The 17649-nt window shown below is 37.6% G+C and overlaps 1 long non-coding RNA gene across 1 annotated transcript in view; it reads right to left on the bottom strand.

Annotated features, from left to right (window-relative positions):
• Positions 1 to 468: 468 nt before the first annotated feature.
• LOC110140792 (uncharacterized) overlaps positions 469 to 17649 on the bottom strand; it is a 47441-nt gene continuing 30260 nt past the window's right edge. Inside the window, exon 4 of the long non-coding RNA XR_011492932.1 lies at positions 469 to 880. This is a non-coding gene — a long non-coding RNA (uncharacterized lncRNA). The remainder of the gene's footprint in view (positions 881 to 17649) is intronic.

The raw sequence follows: 17649 nt of genomic DNA, 5'->3' as shown, positions 1-17649 counted from the left end.
AAGAGAAAACAAAAACATGTGATCTCAAAAGTTATAATTTTTCACTTTAATATAAATCTAGTGTGAAGAAAAGAGTGATGCAGTATTGTGTTTACTGCAGGGAGTAGGACTTGAAATTTTCATAACTTCTTACCCTCAAAAAAGATGCTCTTGATCACAGTTTAGTTTTTACATGAAGACTGTTGACAATAACTTCATAGTACTCGCCTAGGTAATCAGCTGCCTTGTAAATGAGATGTCTTTTCTTTTAGAGTTTATATTGAGTTCTAAATTTCATAGTAAATGCCACTAAGACATTGTTTCTTACAAATAAAATTTTTTTAATGAGCTAGTTCCTCAGTTTGTCATCATGTTTGCTTCCTGACAAATTTCTGCCAGTTGCTACTTCAAAGGAATAGCACTTTTTTAAGGATAGATAGCTTGATACCAACTCACCCACAAGATACTGACTCGAAAAGATTTAACAAGACAGTGAAAACATCCTTCTTTTTATTGAGATGTACATAGCTAGAGAATAATAATTACAATCCAGATAGAATTAGGAACCATTTGGTAGAAAATGTCAAAATTCATTCCAAACTCCTTAGGTAAAAGGAGAATTTACTAGGTTTATTAATTATAGGAAGGGAATCGGTAAAAGCTCAATGGCACCAGAACTGAGAAATCAAGGCAAACTCTACCCCATTTCCAATTCTCATCTCTGCTTCTTCCTATATGTTGTCTTCATTCTTTCTGATCAGCTTCACCACAAGAGAATGATCGCTTTGGCACCAAATTGAAAATTTCAAACTAAGGGCTTCAATTGACATTCCATGGATCGAATACTCATCTGTTGCTGACCAGTGATGACTGGATTAGCAGTAGCCTGTTAATGGAGCACCTGTCATAAGCAAACAGTTAGAGTTGGAATAGGGGTAAGTGAATCTTATTTGGCATAGCAAGTAATAGATGATCACTGTTAGAACTTACACACACTTGAAATCAGTAATAAAAGACTGTGTATACTCACATGAATAATAAACTATATCTTCATTTTTGGCTCAGTATTCAAAAAATTAATTGAGTGGCACATGTTTGTAATTATCTAATACAGAGAACAAGGTATGAAAGATCATTTCAAAACTATCTGATGTGATGACCTCATTGCTTAAGTTTTCTGTCTTTGTGCTGTAAAGCCACTGATCATAACTGTTTTAAATATATGTTTAAGTATTAGAACAAAAGATCACTTACAATTTTGTCTATCAAAAAAAAATGTTGAGCTTAGTAAAGAATTCATATCCTTTGTTAAAAAGATAATGTAAAGCAGAAGGGCTCTCATTTTGATAGCTATTTAGGAGCTCAGTAAAACGAAGATCTAATCTAAGTAAAAATTAGCAGAAAATAATACTCATGTTACAATTCACTGAAGTTTCAGTTATTTCAAAATGATTTTTCTGTTAAGGTTAGGACACACATCCATGAATAATTATAAACAGAGTATCTTGAAATATCAATATGGATCATGAATGCAAGAAAAAGTACTTGTAATTCAACACTATATTTTACTCCTTAGCCTAACCAGAAAGAGGTATATTTTCTCATGAAAATGTTTTTCATTTCATTTTCATCAGCGTTTTCCAGGTTTTCTTCTCATCGAACAAATGCCACCTTATTCACTACTGCAGACTATGCAGATTTGCAGATGTTTACTTTTAGAAAGTAAAACACACTTTAGTGACCAACTTTTTAAAATAAAATATAGTTTGATTAACCTTCCTTCGGAGGATTCATTCATCTAGAAATATTGCTGCATTCTTGACAGGTTCTGCCCTGTCCCAGTGAGAGGTAGAGGGTTGAATATGAAATAGTCAATCAAGATAAAGAGTGTTGGACTTCTCTGGTGGCTCAGTGGTAAAGAATCTGCCTAAAATGCAGGAGACAGGGGTTTGATCCCTGGTCCAGGAAGATCCCACATGCCATAGAGCAACTCAGCTTACATGCCACAACACTGAAGCCCGTGCTCCAGAGCCTGTGCCCTGCGATAAGAGAAGCCACAGCAATGAGAAGCCCACACACCACAAGTGGAGAGTAGCCCCTGCTCGCCACAACGAGAGAAAGCTCATGCAGAGCAATGAAGATTCAATGCAACCAAAAAAAAAAAAAAAAAAGATAAACAGCGTTAAGAGAAAGAGACTCCTTTAGCCTCATTCTGCCTCAAAACCTCCCCATTAGCAGTGAGCCGTCCTCGTGATTCAGCTGGTTGGGGCCACAGGGGAGTAGAAGACCCACAGTGGCTGCTCTAGTCTGATGCTTTAAGACCTTGAATGGCCCAGGGAAATACTTAACAAAAAGTGTGGACAATGAGGCTTATTGTTCTGTCTGCCTCCATCAAATAAGCAATTGTCAAATCTCTCCTTTGATTTATGTGAAATTTGCATGTAGTCACAAGACAGGCAGACCATTACAATGGGAGTCTAGAATCTGGGGTGCCTTCTTCCCAATTTTGCCAGACTTAGAGTGTGTCTCTAGAAAGGCTCATCAGCCAATACTCATTTTTGAGAACTTTTGCTGTGAAGGGCAAGTACAGATATGGAGTAGAACCTTGTGGGAATATTGAATTTAGATCTATATTTTTTCCTTTTGCTTTTGTTTTGCTTTCTTTCTAAGCTGAGAGATATGATAGCATGTTTGCAGGATTCATGGAAATAATCCATGGGAGAGGAAGAGAGTAATAATGCTGGTGAGGAAATGGAAAACTGCAGGAGCAAATCTCTGAAAAGGTGAAAAAGATTCTGAAGTACAAGTGAGGGGTGGGATTTACAGGAGAAGGGGATCACTCCCCCCTGAACAGGGAGGGTAGCAATAGGGCAGAGGTGGGTACAACTCGCAACCTCTCAACATGGTAATGGGGAGAGATGGAAGTGCCCATTCCACAGCTTTTATTGTCTTGTTCAGTGAGGTGTGAGACACTTAGACTTTCTGCAAGACTATGACCAGAATAAGGGAGGTTTTAGAAGTGAGAAGAAGGCAGGCAGTAAACAATTAGGACAGTGTTTCTCAAATTATTTGAGAAAAGATCATTTATTTATCTTTAAAAATCTCCCATATTCTTTTTTTTTAAGTTTCTTATTTTTAGTTTTTGTTGGAATATAATTGCTTTACAATGTATTAGCATTTACTGTACAATGAGGTGAATCAGCTATATGTATACATATATCCCCTCCCAGGTCATCCCACCCATCATCACAGAGTACCAAGCTGAGCTTCCTATGCTTTATGGCAATTTCCTGTTAGAATAAACCCTGAGAAAACCATAAATCAAAAGGACATGTGTACATCATCCTTGACTGCAACACTATTTACAATATCCAGGACATGGAAACAACCTAAAAATGTCTAATGACATATGAATGGATAAAGAAGATGTGGGACATGGATACAATGGAATATTCTGGGCTCTGCTATTCTCACTCATGCCCAGCTCTTTGTGACCCTATGCAGTGTAGCCTGCCAGTCTTCTCTCTGTCCACGGAATTTTCCAGGCAAGAATATTGGAGGTGGTTGCCATTTCCCACATCAGGTGATGTTCCCAACCCAGGGTCCAAACCCAAGTCTCCTGTGTCTCCTGCATTGGCAGGTGGATTCTTTATCACTGTGCCACATAGGAAGCCCAGTGGAATATTACTCGATCACTAAAAGGAATGAAATAGCCTCTGTAGAAACGTGGATGGATCTAGGGTCTGTCATACTGTGTGAACCAAGAGAGAAAAAGCAAATGTTGTATATTAACACATATATGTATGTGTAATCTAGAAAAAAAAAATGGTACAGATGAACCTATTTCCAGGGCAGGAGTAGAGACACAGCCGAGAGGTAGAGAAAGGACATGGGGACACAGAGATGGTGGGAGAAGGGGAGGAAGGGACAATTTGGGAGATTAGGATTGACATATATATACCATGTGTAAAATAGGTCATTTATTTTACTTTCCAATCTATCATGTGCATATACTTTTATAAAATATAATAAAAATAAAATGCTGAATTAAGTTTTTAAAAAGTCAGACAAAATACAAGCCAAATTATTTTAACTTCATATTCAAGACAATTAGACTTACTCCTTAAAATTACTTTAAAAGTTTGCAAACCCTTCTTATCAGTTTCTAAACTTCAGTTGTCATTAACATGAATAAACTGTTCACAAATAAGTTCATGTTTGTACCCTAAAGAGCACAGATCTAGGAGAGAGAGACTCAGAGCTCACTAGGAATATATTAGAATCTCTCAGTAATGTTACACAAATTTTTGTTTTGTTATTATGAACTAAAAATAAAGCCAGATATTCCAATTATATGATTTTTCTCTGCAGAATTTAACTGTTTGGGATGTGGACAGGAACAAGTTGAATGATTGGATTCAGCAGGAATTGAACTGTTTCAGGTGGAGGACCTCAGAGATCAAAGGTGATAAGCACCTTTGCAAGAGCAAAATACCATGGAATATAAATTGAGTGAAGCTAGAAGAGGGATGATGAACAGTGAGAAAATTATAGGATTAGTGGACCAGCAGTTTCAATGACATTGAGGAATCATATCAGTGGGACTGGATGGTGACAGATGTTGGGAAGAGAGTGAAATGTTTGAAATTATGCTTTCAGAGCTTCTAGGGAAGCAATGGCTAAGATGTGATGATTTTAGTAGCTAGCAGAAATGAGAGAAACACCATTACAGAGACTTTATTCCAAGGTGGACAAAGGGTCTTCCTCATGGAGATGAAGTCATCATGAATGACAATGGGAGTAAGATAGAGAAAATGACTTTGAGTCAAGAACTATAAAAGGAAGAAAAATTCACAGAGAAATGGAAGAGATGACAGTAAATATTATCATGAGTATCAAAAAAATAGCAAAGATTTGGCAAGATAGAATAGAAATTATCTGCAATCGGCAATATGAAGAAAAAAGGAAACCAACTCCATTTTCTAATCAGAAGTACTTGGAGTGTCAAAACAAACTAAACTAAAAAACAAACCTTCATTCTACAGAGAAAGCAGAGTACTTAAAACCTTATTAATCAAACAACAAGAGTCCCAGAGGGTGTAAAGAAAAGGATTCTATGTGTTTAATTCCAGTCATGGCCAGCTAGTTCCACAGTCATGGCCAGCTAGTTCCACAGTCATGATCCCTTCCGTCCCCCCACCAATGGAATCAGAAATAAAGTAAAACATACTGCTGAAACGTATGTTTAAAAAAAGGTAAAGTCATGGTTGATGACACTATTCTTCAATAATGACACATTTTGATAAAATGCTTGGATGCTAAAAGACTAGAGATATTTTATAGTCTCATTTCAATAACAAAGTGACTGAAAAAGATTAATCACATGAATTATGATGGATAGTTGACATAGGAATTATATATTCACTCAAATAAAGAGAGTTTCAGCTAAATAAAGTGTGGTGCTTATGCTGACAAAACGATAAAAAGAATCTTAACTATGCAATTAGTTTTTTCTGTTTACTATTTTACAAATGTTTTTCACTAAAAATAAAACATGATAAATATGATGTTCTTTGTTTTATTATTTTGGTCATTATTTCCCCATCAAACTATAGAAATAAAGTATCAGTTTAGTTCAGTTCAGTCGCTCAGTCGTGTCCGACTCTTTGCAACCCCATGAATTAATTGCAGCACGCCAGGCCTCCCTATCCATCACCAACTCCTGGAATTTACTCAAACTCATGTCCATTGAGTCCGTGATGCTTTCCAATCATCTCATCCTCTGTCGTCCCCTTCTCCTCCTGCCCCCAATCCTTCCCAGCATTAGGGTCTTTTCCAATGAGTCAGCTCTTCACATCAGGTAGCCAAAGTATTGGAGTTTCAGCTTCAACATCAGTCCTTCCAATGAACACTCAGGTCTGATCTCCTTTAGGATGGACTGGTTGGATCTCTTTGCAGTCCAAGGGATGCTCAAGAGTCTTTTCCAATACCACAGTTCAAAATCAATTCTTCGGTGCTCAGCTTTCTTTATAGTCCAATTCTCGCATCCATACATGACCACTGGAAAAACCATAGCCTTGACTAGACAGACCTTTGTTGGCAAACTAATGTCTCTGCTTTTAAATATGCTATCTAGGTTGGTCATAACTTTCCTTCCAAGGAGTAAGCATCTTTTAATTTCATGGCTGCAATCTCCATCTGCAGTGATTTTGGAGTCCAAAAAAATAAAGTCTGATACTGTTTTCACTGTTTCCCCATCTATTTGCCATGAAGTGATAGGACCAGATGCCATGATCTGAGTTTTCTGAATGTTGAGCTTTAAGCCAACGTTTCTACTCTCTTCCTTCACTTTCATCTAGAGGCTTTTTAGTTCCTCTTCACTTCTTGCCATAAGGGTGGTGTCATCTGCATATCTGAGGTTATTGATATTTCTCCTGGAAATCTTGATTCCAGCTTTTGCTTCTTCCAGCCCAGAAATAAAACATATATATTCATAAAAATGTTACCGAAGTTTTATAAATGTGCCTATAAAATTCAGCAGTTATCAATCCTAAACCCAATATGGAAAGTTAAAACAATTTTCCAGTTATAAGATGAAGGAGAGTAGCTCCCTAATCTGTAAAGTGGGATGATAAAGGATCGAGTTTATAAGATTAGAAAGAGGTTTAAGTGAATAGTCATTGTTACCTACTGAATGTTTGTGATCCCCCCTCAAATTCATTCATTGAAATCTTAATCCCTAATGTGGTTGTATTTGAAGGTGGGCTCTTTGGCAGGTAATTAGGTTTCAGTTCAGTTCAGTTCATTCGCTCAGTTCTGTCCGACTCTTTGCGACCCCATGGAGTGCAGCACAACAGGCCTCCCTCCATCACCAACTCCTGGAGTTTACTCAAACTCATGTCCATTGAGTCAGTGATGTCATCCAACCATCTCATCCTCTGTCATCCCCTTCTCTTCCGGCCTTCAATCTTTCCCAGCATCAAGGTCTTTTCAAATGAGTTAGCTCTTCGCATCAGGTAGCCAAAGTATTGGAGTTTCAGCTTCAGCATCAGTCCTTCTAATGAATATTCAGGACTGATTTCCTTTAGGATTGACTGGATTTCCTTGCAGTCCAAAGGACTCTCAAGAGTCTTCTCCAACACCACAGTTCAAAAGCATTAATTCTTAGACACTCAGCTTTCTTTATAGTCCAACTCACATCCATACATGACCACTGGAAAAACCACAGCCTTGCTAGATGGACCTTTGTTGGCAAAGTAATTAGGTTTAGATGAGATCATAAGGTTGGAGTTCCCACAATAAGAACAGAGTCCTTATAGGAAGAGGAAAGGGGCTTCCCCAGTAGAAAGAATCAGGTAAAGAATCCACCTGCAATGTGATCCCCGAGTTGGGAAGATCCCTGGAGGAGGGCATGGCAATCCATTCCAGTGTACCTGCCTGGAGAATCCTATGGACTGAGGAACCTATGGACTTCAATCCACAGAGTCACAAAGAGTTGGACCCGACTGAACTGACTGAGCATGCATGCATGTGGCCAGATATCTTAGTATCTTAGTATTTCTGTCTGTGTATCTTTTTCATGTAAGGAAACAGTAAAAGACAGCTATCTAGCCAGGAAGAGGTCCCACACCAGCAAGCAAATCTCAGCACCTTAATCGCGGACTTCCCAGCTTCCAAAACAGCAAGAAATAAATGTATATCATTTAAGTCACTCAGTCTATGATATTTTGTTATGGCAGCACAAGCCAGTTAAGATAGTCATGTAAAGAATGCAATGATATAACTAACATATATCTATCTATGAAATGTTACCATTGTAGAAAAATTCAAAAATTGAGAAAATACCATAAACCCAATTATTTGCACTATATAATAATAATAAGGGGATTATTTTACACTAGGCATTTTTAGAATAACTACAAAATGATAATAAAAGTAAAAATACTACTAGCACTTGCAATTACATACCACTTAGCAAATGTCAGGCACCATTCTGATCACTTAACTCATAAAAGAAGTTACTCTCAGAACACCTCTATAAAATGGTATTATGATTATTATCCTTGTTTTACAGAAAAGGAAATCAAGGAATAGAGTTTCTAAGAATTTGACATGTAGCAGGCATTTAAAACTTTGCTAACAATACTGAGAGATGAATAGTATTATTGGCATTATTATACAGATGAGAGAAGTAAAAAAGGGTTAAGAAAATTGCCCCATATTTTTCAGCTGAAAAATGGTGAAGCTGGGAAGTGAACTCAAGCTGTCTGGGTCAGACCTCTGTGTCTAATTACTATGCTGCATTATCAAGGGGCTAATAGTCTGTTATGTCTGTTACAAAAAAAAATAAGAGGAAATTAACACTCCTGTGGAAATGGGCAATGAACCTGAACAGATAATTCATAGGGCACATCTCTCTTCTCTTCTTTGAAATGCTTATTATATCTACAGTCAATTGCCTGGATAGTTATTTGTACAAAAGTGTAAGTCATTAGGTACAGCAATATTAGTAAAAATGGTAACCCTCAAAGTGGGCTAAAATATTAATGTGAATGTTACAATATCAGATTACTTATCAAACTGAATGGAAATTTTAATTTATTAAGAACACAAAACATTTATGTTTATTTTTGTTCTTTTAAAGTCATTGTTTATTGTATGATCAAATTCATTTCAATCACTTTAAAATGACTGTGAAGGTCACTAAGCAGGTGACTGGTTGAAACTGATTGAAATGGAGAAATTTAAATCTATATTTTCCATCATTTTATCCCAGCCATCGACTTCCAGTATGCTTGTCCTATAAGCGATCAGTCTAAAAGGAGATCATCAAATAGTTGACTGACATAAAGTAAAAGATAACATTTAAAAGTTCTTTTTAATATCATTCCTATTAATTTTTATTTTGTAATTACTGAAATGGACACTCACTTCTATTACTATCACTAAACACAGCAAATTACAAGCTTATGTTTCTTCTTTCATTACCTTCAAAGATATCTTTTATTGATTGGGGATTATCAAATATAGTAATTATACATGCATCAGTGTAAAAATATTTTTAAATATAATGAAATTTTACCTACACAATACTTTGGAAAATTAGGGAGTATAGGGAAAACATTTTAATCCCTGTTCAGATATTATTAGCTAACTTCTAGTCAATTATAAAGTAGAAAAATGAGATAATTATGATATGAATTACATAAAATAGATATCTCTGAGAAGAACAAATCTCAAAGTTTATTTTTAGGTAATAATTTGCTGATTTGAATTGGAAGTACCTTAGTTTACTGTTTAACAGTAGAAAGAAATGATCAAGAATTTAGAATATAAAATATCATTTGTCTATCATTGTAGGCTCCCATATTTATTGAAAATTTTTATTTTTTCAATGTATTTCTGGCATTGTTTGACAACATCTGGCTTCCCTGATAGCTCATTTGGCAAAGAATTTGTGATAGCTCATTTGGCAAAGAATTTACCTGCAATGCAGGAGACCCCAGTTTAATTCCTGCATTGAGGAGATCTGCTGGAGAAGGGATAGGCTACCCACTCCAGTGTTGGGCTTCCCTGTGGCTCAGCTGGTAAAGAATCTGCCTGCAATGTGGAAGACCTGGGTTCACTCCCTGGGTTGGGCTGATTCCCTGGAGAAGGGAAAGGCTACCCACTCTAGTATTCTGGCCTGGAGAATTCCAGGAACTGTCTATAGGGTTGCAAAGAGTCAGACACCACTAAGTGAATTTCACTTTCATTTTCACTGTTAAGAGGTAGAAATACACAAGCCAAGTGAAAGTAGTTTATTCAGGCATAAAATATATGAGTAAGTGAAATCTTCAAGAAATGTTCCATCTATTTAAATTAAGAGGTTTTCTTAATCTTCAACTACACCTAAAATTCAGGTTAGTTTTTTTACACAAATCAACACATTTTACTTTCAAAAGCATTCCCTCTTCTTTTTGCTAACAATGAAAAAAAAACAACAAATATTGGGAAAAAAATGGAAATACATTAACTGGACAATCAGCTTCTGAAAAGTTGACTCTAACTGACATTTTTGGGCTCTAGTGGAGGTTCACAGCCGGAGGTGGCGCAGTGGTAAGGAATCCACCAGCAATGCAAGAGACACCTGTTTCATCCCTGATGGGGAAGATCCCCTGAAGAAGGAAATGGCAACCCAGTCCAGTATTCTTGCCTGGGAAATCCCATGAGGAGGGGCCTGTAGCCCACCAAGCTCCTCTGTCCACGGGATTCTCCAGGCAAGAATACTGGAGTAGGATGCCACGCCCACCTCCAGGGGATCTTCCCCACCCAGGGATCAAACCCAGGTGTCCCACATTGCAGGGGGGTTCTTTACCATCTGAGCCACCAGGGAAGCCTATTTCAGTGTATTATTCACTAACCTACTGTATACAGATATGTATTAAGACATAATTTCTGAAATAAAACATAATTAAATTTGTACTAAGACATTCAGATAGTTATCCCTATCAAAAATTCTATTGACAGAATCATTTCAATAATATGTTTAACATCTGTTTCACAGTTCATAGCTAGTTCTTAATACCAGCAATTGACTAATAAATCAGTACAACAATAGTCACTCTCCTTTCACAACTGAGACTCAAAAAAACATACTATTTTACAAAGTTGGTATTTTTATAGTTAACTATCAATGAAAAAGCTCATTTTCCTATAAAATACCTATACAATTCTATGAGTTACATTAAGCCTCAAGGAAATGACTGTCTTCCTTCTTTTCTATCAACTGATCCCATTTTTTTTAAATAGAGACTTATCATTGAAAGTACTCCAGTGAGCATTTTTCCAATTCATTTCTCCTTGGAGAAAAGCTAACATTTTACAGCCAAAAATTTATGTGCCTTTAGTCTTACTTTAAAATATATTTATTTTCTTCTTGGCAAGGAAATTTTTATAGCTGCCTTATTTTAAAAGTATTTATTATAAAAAAGTTTTATCTCATTCAAGAGTTACATGCTTTATTTATTTTAAAAAACTAATTCTAAAATGTATCTTTAACTCTCTCAACTCTATTTCTTTGAACCCAATTTCTAGCACCTGATAATATGTGCTGCTGTAAATCTTCTTAGTACCTTGTGCTTATTTGCATCAACTGTTTTCTTCAGCCTTTAAGCCCATAACAGACACCAATCTTTCTTTCAAAGGTTGCCTGCTGCTACTGCTAAGTCACTTCAGTCATGTCCGACTCTGTGCGACCCCATCCCTCAGATTCTCCAGGCAAGAACACTGGAGCGGGTTGCCATTTCCTTCTCCAATGCATGAAAGTGAAAAGTGAAAATGAAGTCGCTCAGTCATGTCTGACTCTTCACAACCCCATGGACTGCAGCCTACCAGGCTTCTCTGTCCATGGGATTTTCCAGGCAAGAGTACTGGAGTGGGGTGCCATTGCCTTCTCCATCAAAGGCTGCCTACATGCTACTAAATATATTATGAATTGCACAAACCATCTGACCCTATTGACTATGGAGTTCCACAAAGATGAATATTTGGAAATTATTTATATTATCAATTAAACTACATTGCCTGATGTTTGTGTCACACAACTAGCAAAAATGACACTGCTAGAAATGAAATTTAACTGTTCTATTACTTCATAAGTGTGGTTGGTCATCTATTTGAGGTCTCTATGTTTTGGACTTGGATATCTGGGCTTCCCTGGTGGCTCAGATGGTAAAGAATCCTCTTGCAGTGCAGGAGACCCAGGTTCAATCCCTGGGTCTGGAAGATCCCCTACAGAAGGAAATGGCTACCCACTCCAATATTCTTGCCTGGAGAATTTCATGGACAGAGGAGCCTGGCAGGCTACAGTCCATGGGGTCGGAAAGAGTTGAACACAACAGAGCGACTAACACTTTCACTTCACTTTCATCGATGCTTAAGTGTGACAACTATAAAAGCACTTGATAGCCTATTCTCTAAATATCTTGAATTTATAAGTGTAGAATCAAGTATAGGTAGAAAAAACATTTTCCAATAACTCTGTTTACCTGTTCAAGAGGAGAACACAGAATAGTCTGCAAGAATTGAGGGGGGGGGATCACAAAATTAGAACAACAAAGCCTATGTTCTAGGGCCTTCTTTGACTTTAAAGAGAGGATTGGTCTTGGCAAGTCACATGTTTCTCTGAGGTTTTCTTTTTTTCCACGTCTAGGTAACAAGGTATCAGTGAAAACATAAAGACTCTGAGGTCCCTGTAAATTTAAATTATATATTACACAGTGTTAAATGGATTAGACTGAGGACACTCTAACTCCACCAACTCAACTGACATGAGTTTGAGCAAGCTCCAGGAATTGGTCATGTACAGGGAAGCCTGGCATGCTGCAGTTCATGGGGTGGCAAAGAGTCAGACACGACTGAGTGACTGAACTGAACTGACCTCCATAGCAGTCTAGATAAGCAAAACAAAATCTAAGCCTGGAAATGCCTCAAGTTTACAAAATCAGAACTTGAAGGATAATCAACAACAAACAGCCAAGTAGACTTTAAGCTATGGCCAATCTAGTCGTTTCCTCTTTTTGTTTGAGAACTTTCTCTGCAGAAGTATCTCTTCCACTCCTATCTACCAAGCCACTTGCAATTTGGTACTGTCATAGTCAAATAAATTTTTGCTCAAATACACTCTTAAATGTGTCAGTATGCCTTAGATTACAGTAACTCAGATGGTAAAGAATCCACCTGCAGTGCAGGAGCCACAGGACGTACAGGTCTGATCCCTGAGTTGGGAAGATCCCCTGGAGAAGGAAATGGCAACCCACTTTAGTATTCTTGCCTGAAGTATTCCACAGACAGAGGGGTCTGGTGGTCTACAGTCCATGGGGTCTCAAAGAGTTGGACACGTCTGAGAAACTAAGACACAAACACACAGGTTATCTTTCAACATTTCAATGTCTCCACAAATTAAAGTGGAAATTTTTAGTTGTTTCCCAAGCTAGAAACATAAAGAACTACAAAAAAAATCTTAGAACAATACAAGTTTATGCATTCCTGAATAAGAAGACTAATGAACCAGTCTTCCAAAAGAGTGTCATCTGAGGGCAGAATTTCTCTCCAAAGACCCAGCGTATGAAGAAAATTAGATGTCTGAATTTTTGTTTACATGATAAAATAAATGAGCTGTTAAGAGGCTTAGAGTTTTAGTCAGACAATAATATATACAACTGGTATAAAAGCTTGTTTACACAGTGGTTTAGGAGCACTTCTATTCTTCAAAGGACCATACAAAAACAGTTGGCTCACACCCAGATTTTCCATCGTGCCCAGGTTAAGGTTTCAGTTTGAGAAAAATAGTGACCTTAATAAAGAGAATTAATTCACTTCTCTTCTAGAGTAATAATAAAAACTAATTCATTTCTATTATAAATATGTATCTTTTTAAACAAAAAAGTCTTGATTATTTGTGGTGTACTGTCATCAATTTATATTCAAGTTAAATTAACTGAGCATATTTTCTTAACTAATCAAGTTGCTAACAACTGTTAAGTGTGTTCTGCTTGCTATATATCTCTCCTAAAGGAAAGCTTCAGGTAGAATAAATGAAGTTCTGAGAATAGCATCAAATATCACTTTGCCTCTTGGTCTATAACACACAAGTAGATATCAATGGATGTGTGTCTATATTTTGTTAATGGGTGTATCTTCAAGTGGAAAGATCATAGGCTTTCTTTTCAGTCATCTTTGGATTTGAATATAAGAATAATATCTCATTTTTAAACTATTTTTTATTTAAGTATGGTTAATTTACAATACTGTGTTAGTTGAGTATTCTTGCCTGGAGAATCCCAGGGACGGGATAGCCTGGTGGGTTGTCGTCTATGGGTTCACACAGAGTTGGACACGACTGATGTGACTTAGCAGCAGCAGCAACCCCAAAATTATTCTATCACACACACACACACACACACACACACACACACACACACATATATATGTTAGTTTTAGGATTCTTTTCCATTATAGTTTACCATAGGATATTAGATATAGTTCCTGTGCCATACAGTAGGTCTTGTTGTTCATCTATTTTATATATAGTAGTGTGTATATGTTAACCTTAAATTCCTAATTTATCTCTCCCCAATCCATGCTATCCTCTTTGGTAATCATAAGCTTGTTTCCTAAGCCTATGAGTCTATTTCCATTTTGTATCATTTTTTAGATTCCACATTTAAGTGATACCATATGATATTTGTCCTTGTCTAACTTACTTCACTTAGTATGATAATCTCTAGGTCCATCCATTTTGCTGCAAATGACATCATTTCATTTTTTATGGTTGAGTAATATTCCATCATATATATGCACCCCCTCTTCTTTATCCATTCATCCTTCAATGAACACTTATCAATGAACCTGGAAGTTTGCTTCTAGGTCTCGGCTATTGTAAATAGTGCTGCTATGAACACTGGGGTAAAAATAACTTTTCTTGGCTTGGTACTTAAGTAAGTTATCAGGCTCTTAAAATTTTGATTTTTTAATCTTTAAAGAAAGGAAATACAGTGCATCTTAGGTCAAAATTCCAAAGATTAAAGTTCATCCTAACCTTCCTTTCTTCTGTATATCTTTTATTTCTCTCTCAACACCTCTTCCTCCTTACCACACTCCCACACTCCCCTTTCCTATTGCATATCATTTCTATCTTTCATGTGCCAGATCCTGAAAAGACCTTTCACCACAAAATAAAGCTCTGTTTCACTAGTAAGCATCCAGCTTAACTAAACTTCATAGCCTCCCTGGAAGTTAGGTGCAGCCATTTGACTGAGTTCTGGTCAATGGAAGATGGGTAGAAGTGAAAAAATACTCCTTCTAGGTCTGTCCATGGAAGACTTGCTGTCATTCTGCATTCTCTTTCCCCACTCACTAGTACAAGACCCAGAGGACCTGGAGGAAGATGAATTCAAGCTATAAGGTGAAAGAAGCCTGAGTCCTAAACATCTGCTATCACTGGCATTGAATTCTTATGTAACCAAGGATGAAGTTCCTTTGTGTAAAGCCTCTGAGAATCAAAGATTATGTTTACATAAGCTCACGTAACTTCATCTCTAGCAGAAATTGGTACCTTGAAGTGAGATGCTGTGGTTGCTATTAAGTCAGGTGGCCAGTGGCAAGAAAACTGCAATGGAAGCAGGAAACCCACTGTGGTAGGACATTTGGCCAACATACCACCTGCATTGATATATTGGGGAAACCATGAGCTTGTAGCACTAGGGAAAGAAACTGGAAAACAAGATGACAGCTTTTAATAGTGATTTTTACTGGCTATGCTTCGCAGTACAGAAGGAAGAAATAGCCTTAGGCAAACAGTATTTTGCAAGTTAAAAAAAAGTGAAAGGACAGAGGGAGTCAAGAAATCTAAAATCTTGCAGAGTTGAGATAAACAACTTCTTTTACACCTCAATATGAAATAACACCAAGAAAGATGTTGAGCACCAAAATCACAGTAAAACTCAGCCTTGTAGCAAAATACACACTAATACTTCCCTACCCAAGCACATTGTGTCAGAGAGCCCTGAGGTACCACTATTAACTGGAGAGAGGGAAGATTAAAAAAGAGAAGAGTAATCAGTCTTAAGAATTATTCTTAGGAAAGAATTTTGGATGTAGTTACTGACAAATAGAATAAAGAACATTTCTATTGTAGTTGTTCAGTCACTAAGTCGTGTCTGACTCTTTGTAATCCTATGGACTGCAGCACACCAGGCTCTTCTGTCCTCCACTATCTCTAGGAATTTGATCAAATTCAAGTCCATTGAGTTGGCGATGCTATCAAACCATCTCATCCTCTGCCACCCTCTTCTCCTTTTGCCTTCAGTCTTTCTCAGAGTCAGGGTCTTTTCCAATGAGTCAGCTCTTTGCATCAGGTGGCCAAGTATTGGAGCTTCAGCTTCAGGATCAGTCCTTCCAATGAATATTCAGGACTATTTTCCTTTAGGATGGACTGGTTTGATCTCATTGCTGTCCGAGGGACTCTCAAGAGTCTTCTCCAACACCACAGTTCAAAAGCATCAATTCTTCACTGCTCAGCCTTTTTTATGGCCCAACTCTCCCATTCATACATGACTACTGGAAAAATCATAGCTTTGACAAATGGACTTTTGTTGACAAAGTGATGTCTCCACATTTTAAAACACTGCCCAGGTTTGTCATAGCTTTTTTTCCAAGGAGCAAGCATTTTTTAAATTTTGTGGTTGTAGTCATATCCACAGTGATTTTGAAGCCAAAGCAGAGAAAAATCTTTAAAATCAATTATATAATCAGACTACATAGGAATTTTTGAAGAAATTTCACTGCCTAAGAAAACTTAAGCCTGGGGGAAATAAACAAATGAAAATAAACATGGCTATTTTTGACATTAAAGCAACAAAATGTTAAGAACAAGAAATGGGCTATCAAAGTTTTAAAACCATGAAATATGCTTCAGATTTGGCCAAGAAAAAGAATAAACCAATATTGATCCTCCCAGAACCCTAGATGAGGGAAGGAGTGCCCTCAGCAAGCAGAAGTGAAGTAAAGCAAAAGTCGCTTGGTCTTGTCTGGCTCTTTGTGACCGTATGGACTATACAGTCCATGAAATTCTCCAGGCAAGAATGCTGGAATGGGTTGCCATGCTCGCCTCCAGAGGATCTTTCCAACCCAGGGATCGAACCCAGGTCTCCTGCATTGCAGGCTGATTCTTTACCAGCTGAGCCACAAGGGAAGCCCAAGAATACTGGAGTGGGAAGTTTATCCCTTCTCCAGCGGATCTTCACAACACAGGAAGAGAACCAGGGTCTCCCACATTGCAGGTGGATTCTTTGCCAACTGAGCTATCAGGGAAGCCCAGCAAGCAGAATCGGGGTCTAATCAGGGCTGCTCAGAATGGACTATACAGACAAAGAGGTGAGTAAAGCCAAAGGATTACGGAAGGCTGAGACTTGAACTCTTGAGGTTACCTGCTGAATATCTTCAATAAACAGTTACATGAGCAAGAAATAAAAAATGATTCTCACACTTAATGCATATCAGCAACACTGGAGGGCTCGTTAAGAAGATTGCAGTATCCCATTTCCTTTGTTCTGATTCAGGAGTTCTGGGTGGGGTCCCAAAATGTGCATGCCTAACAAGTCCCTGGTGGCTCAGCAAGTAAAGACTCTGCCTGCAATGCCGAAGACCCGGGTTCCATCCCTGGGTTGGGAAGATCCCCTGGAGAAAGAAATGTCAACCCACTCCAGTATTCTCGCCTGGAAAATCCCATGGACAGAGTTGCCTGTCGGTCTACAGTCCATGGGGGTACGAAGAGCGAGACACGACTGAGCAACTTTCACATAACAGGTTCCCAGGTGCTGCTGATGGTGGCAGTCTGGAGACATTTTGAAAACCACTGATGTAGACGCAGGATTTTGAGATCTCAGACTTCTCAGTCATAGTAACAGTCTCAATTTAACCAGTACACAACATATATTTTGTACTCCTTCAAATCCTCTTTCTTCTCTAGTTTGTATTTCCTTCCTATTTTTGCCTCTATTACCCATTTCCTGTTGCTCTTCTATGAATCCTCTCCCTAGTTTTTTGTTTCCACTCCAGCCTTATCCACTTTTCTTAGAAAGATTCTAAACAAGCTGAATTAAAATATTGATATATGTTTTAAACTAA

This window comes from Odocoileus virginianus, chromosome 19 (genome assembly GCF_023699985.2).
Source record: "Odocoileus virginianus isolate 20LAN1187 ecotype Illinois chromosome 19, Ovbor_1.2, whole genome shotgun sequence".
Classification (NCBI taxonomy): Eukaryota; Metazoa; Chordata; class Mammalia; order Artiodactyla; family Cervidae; genus Odocoileus; species Odocoileus virginianus.
The sequence above is the reverse complement of the archived record's forward strand: the minus strand, read 5'-3'. Positions and strand labels throughout refer to the sequence as shown.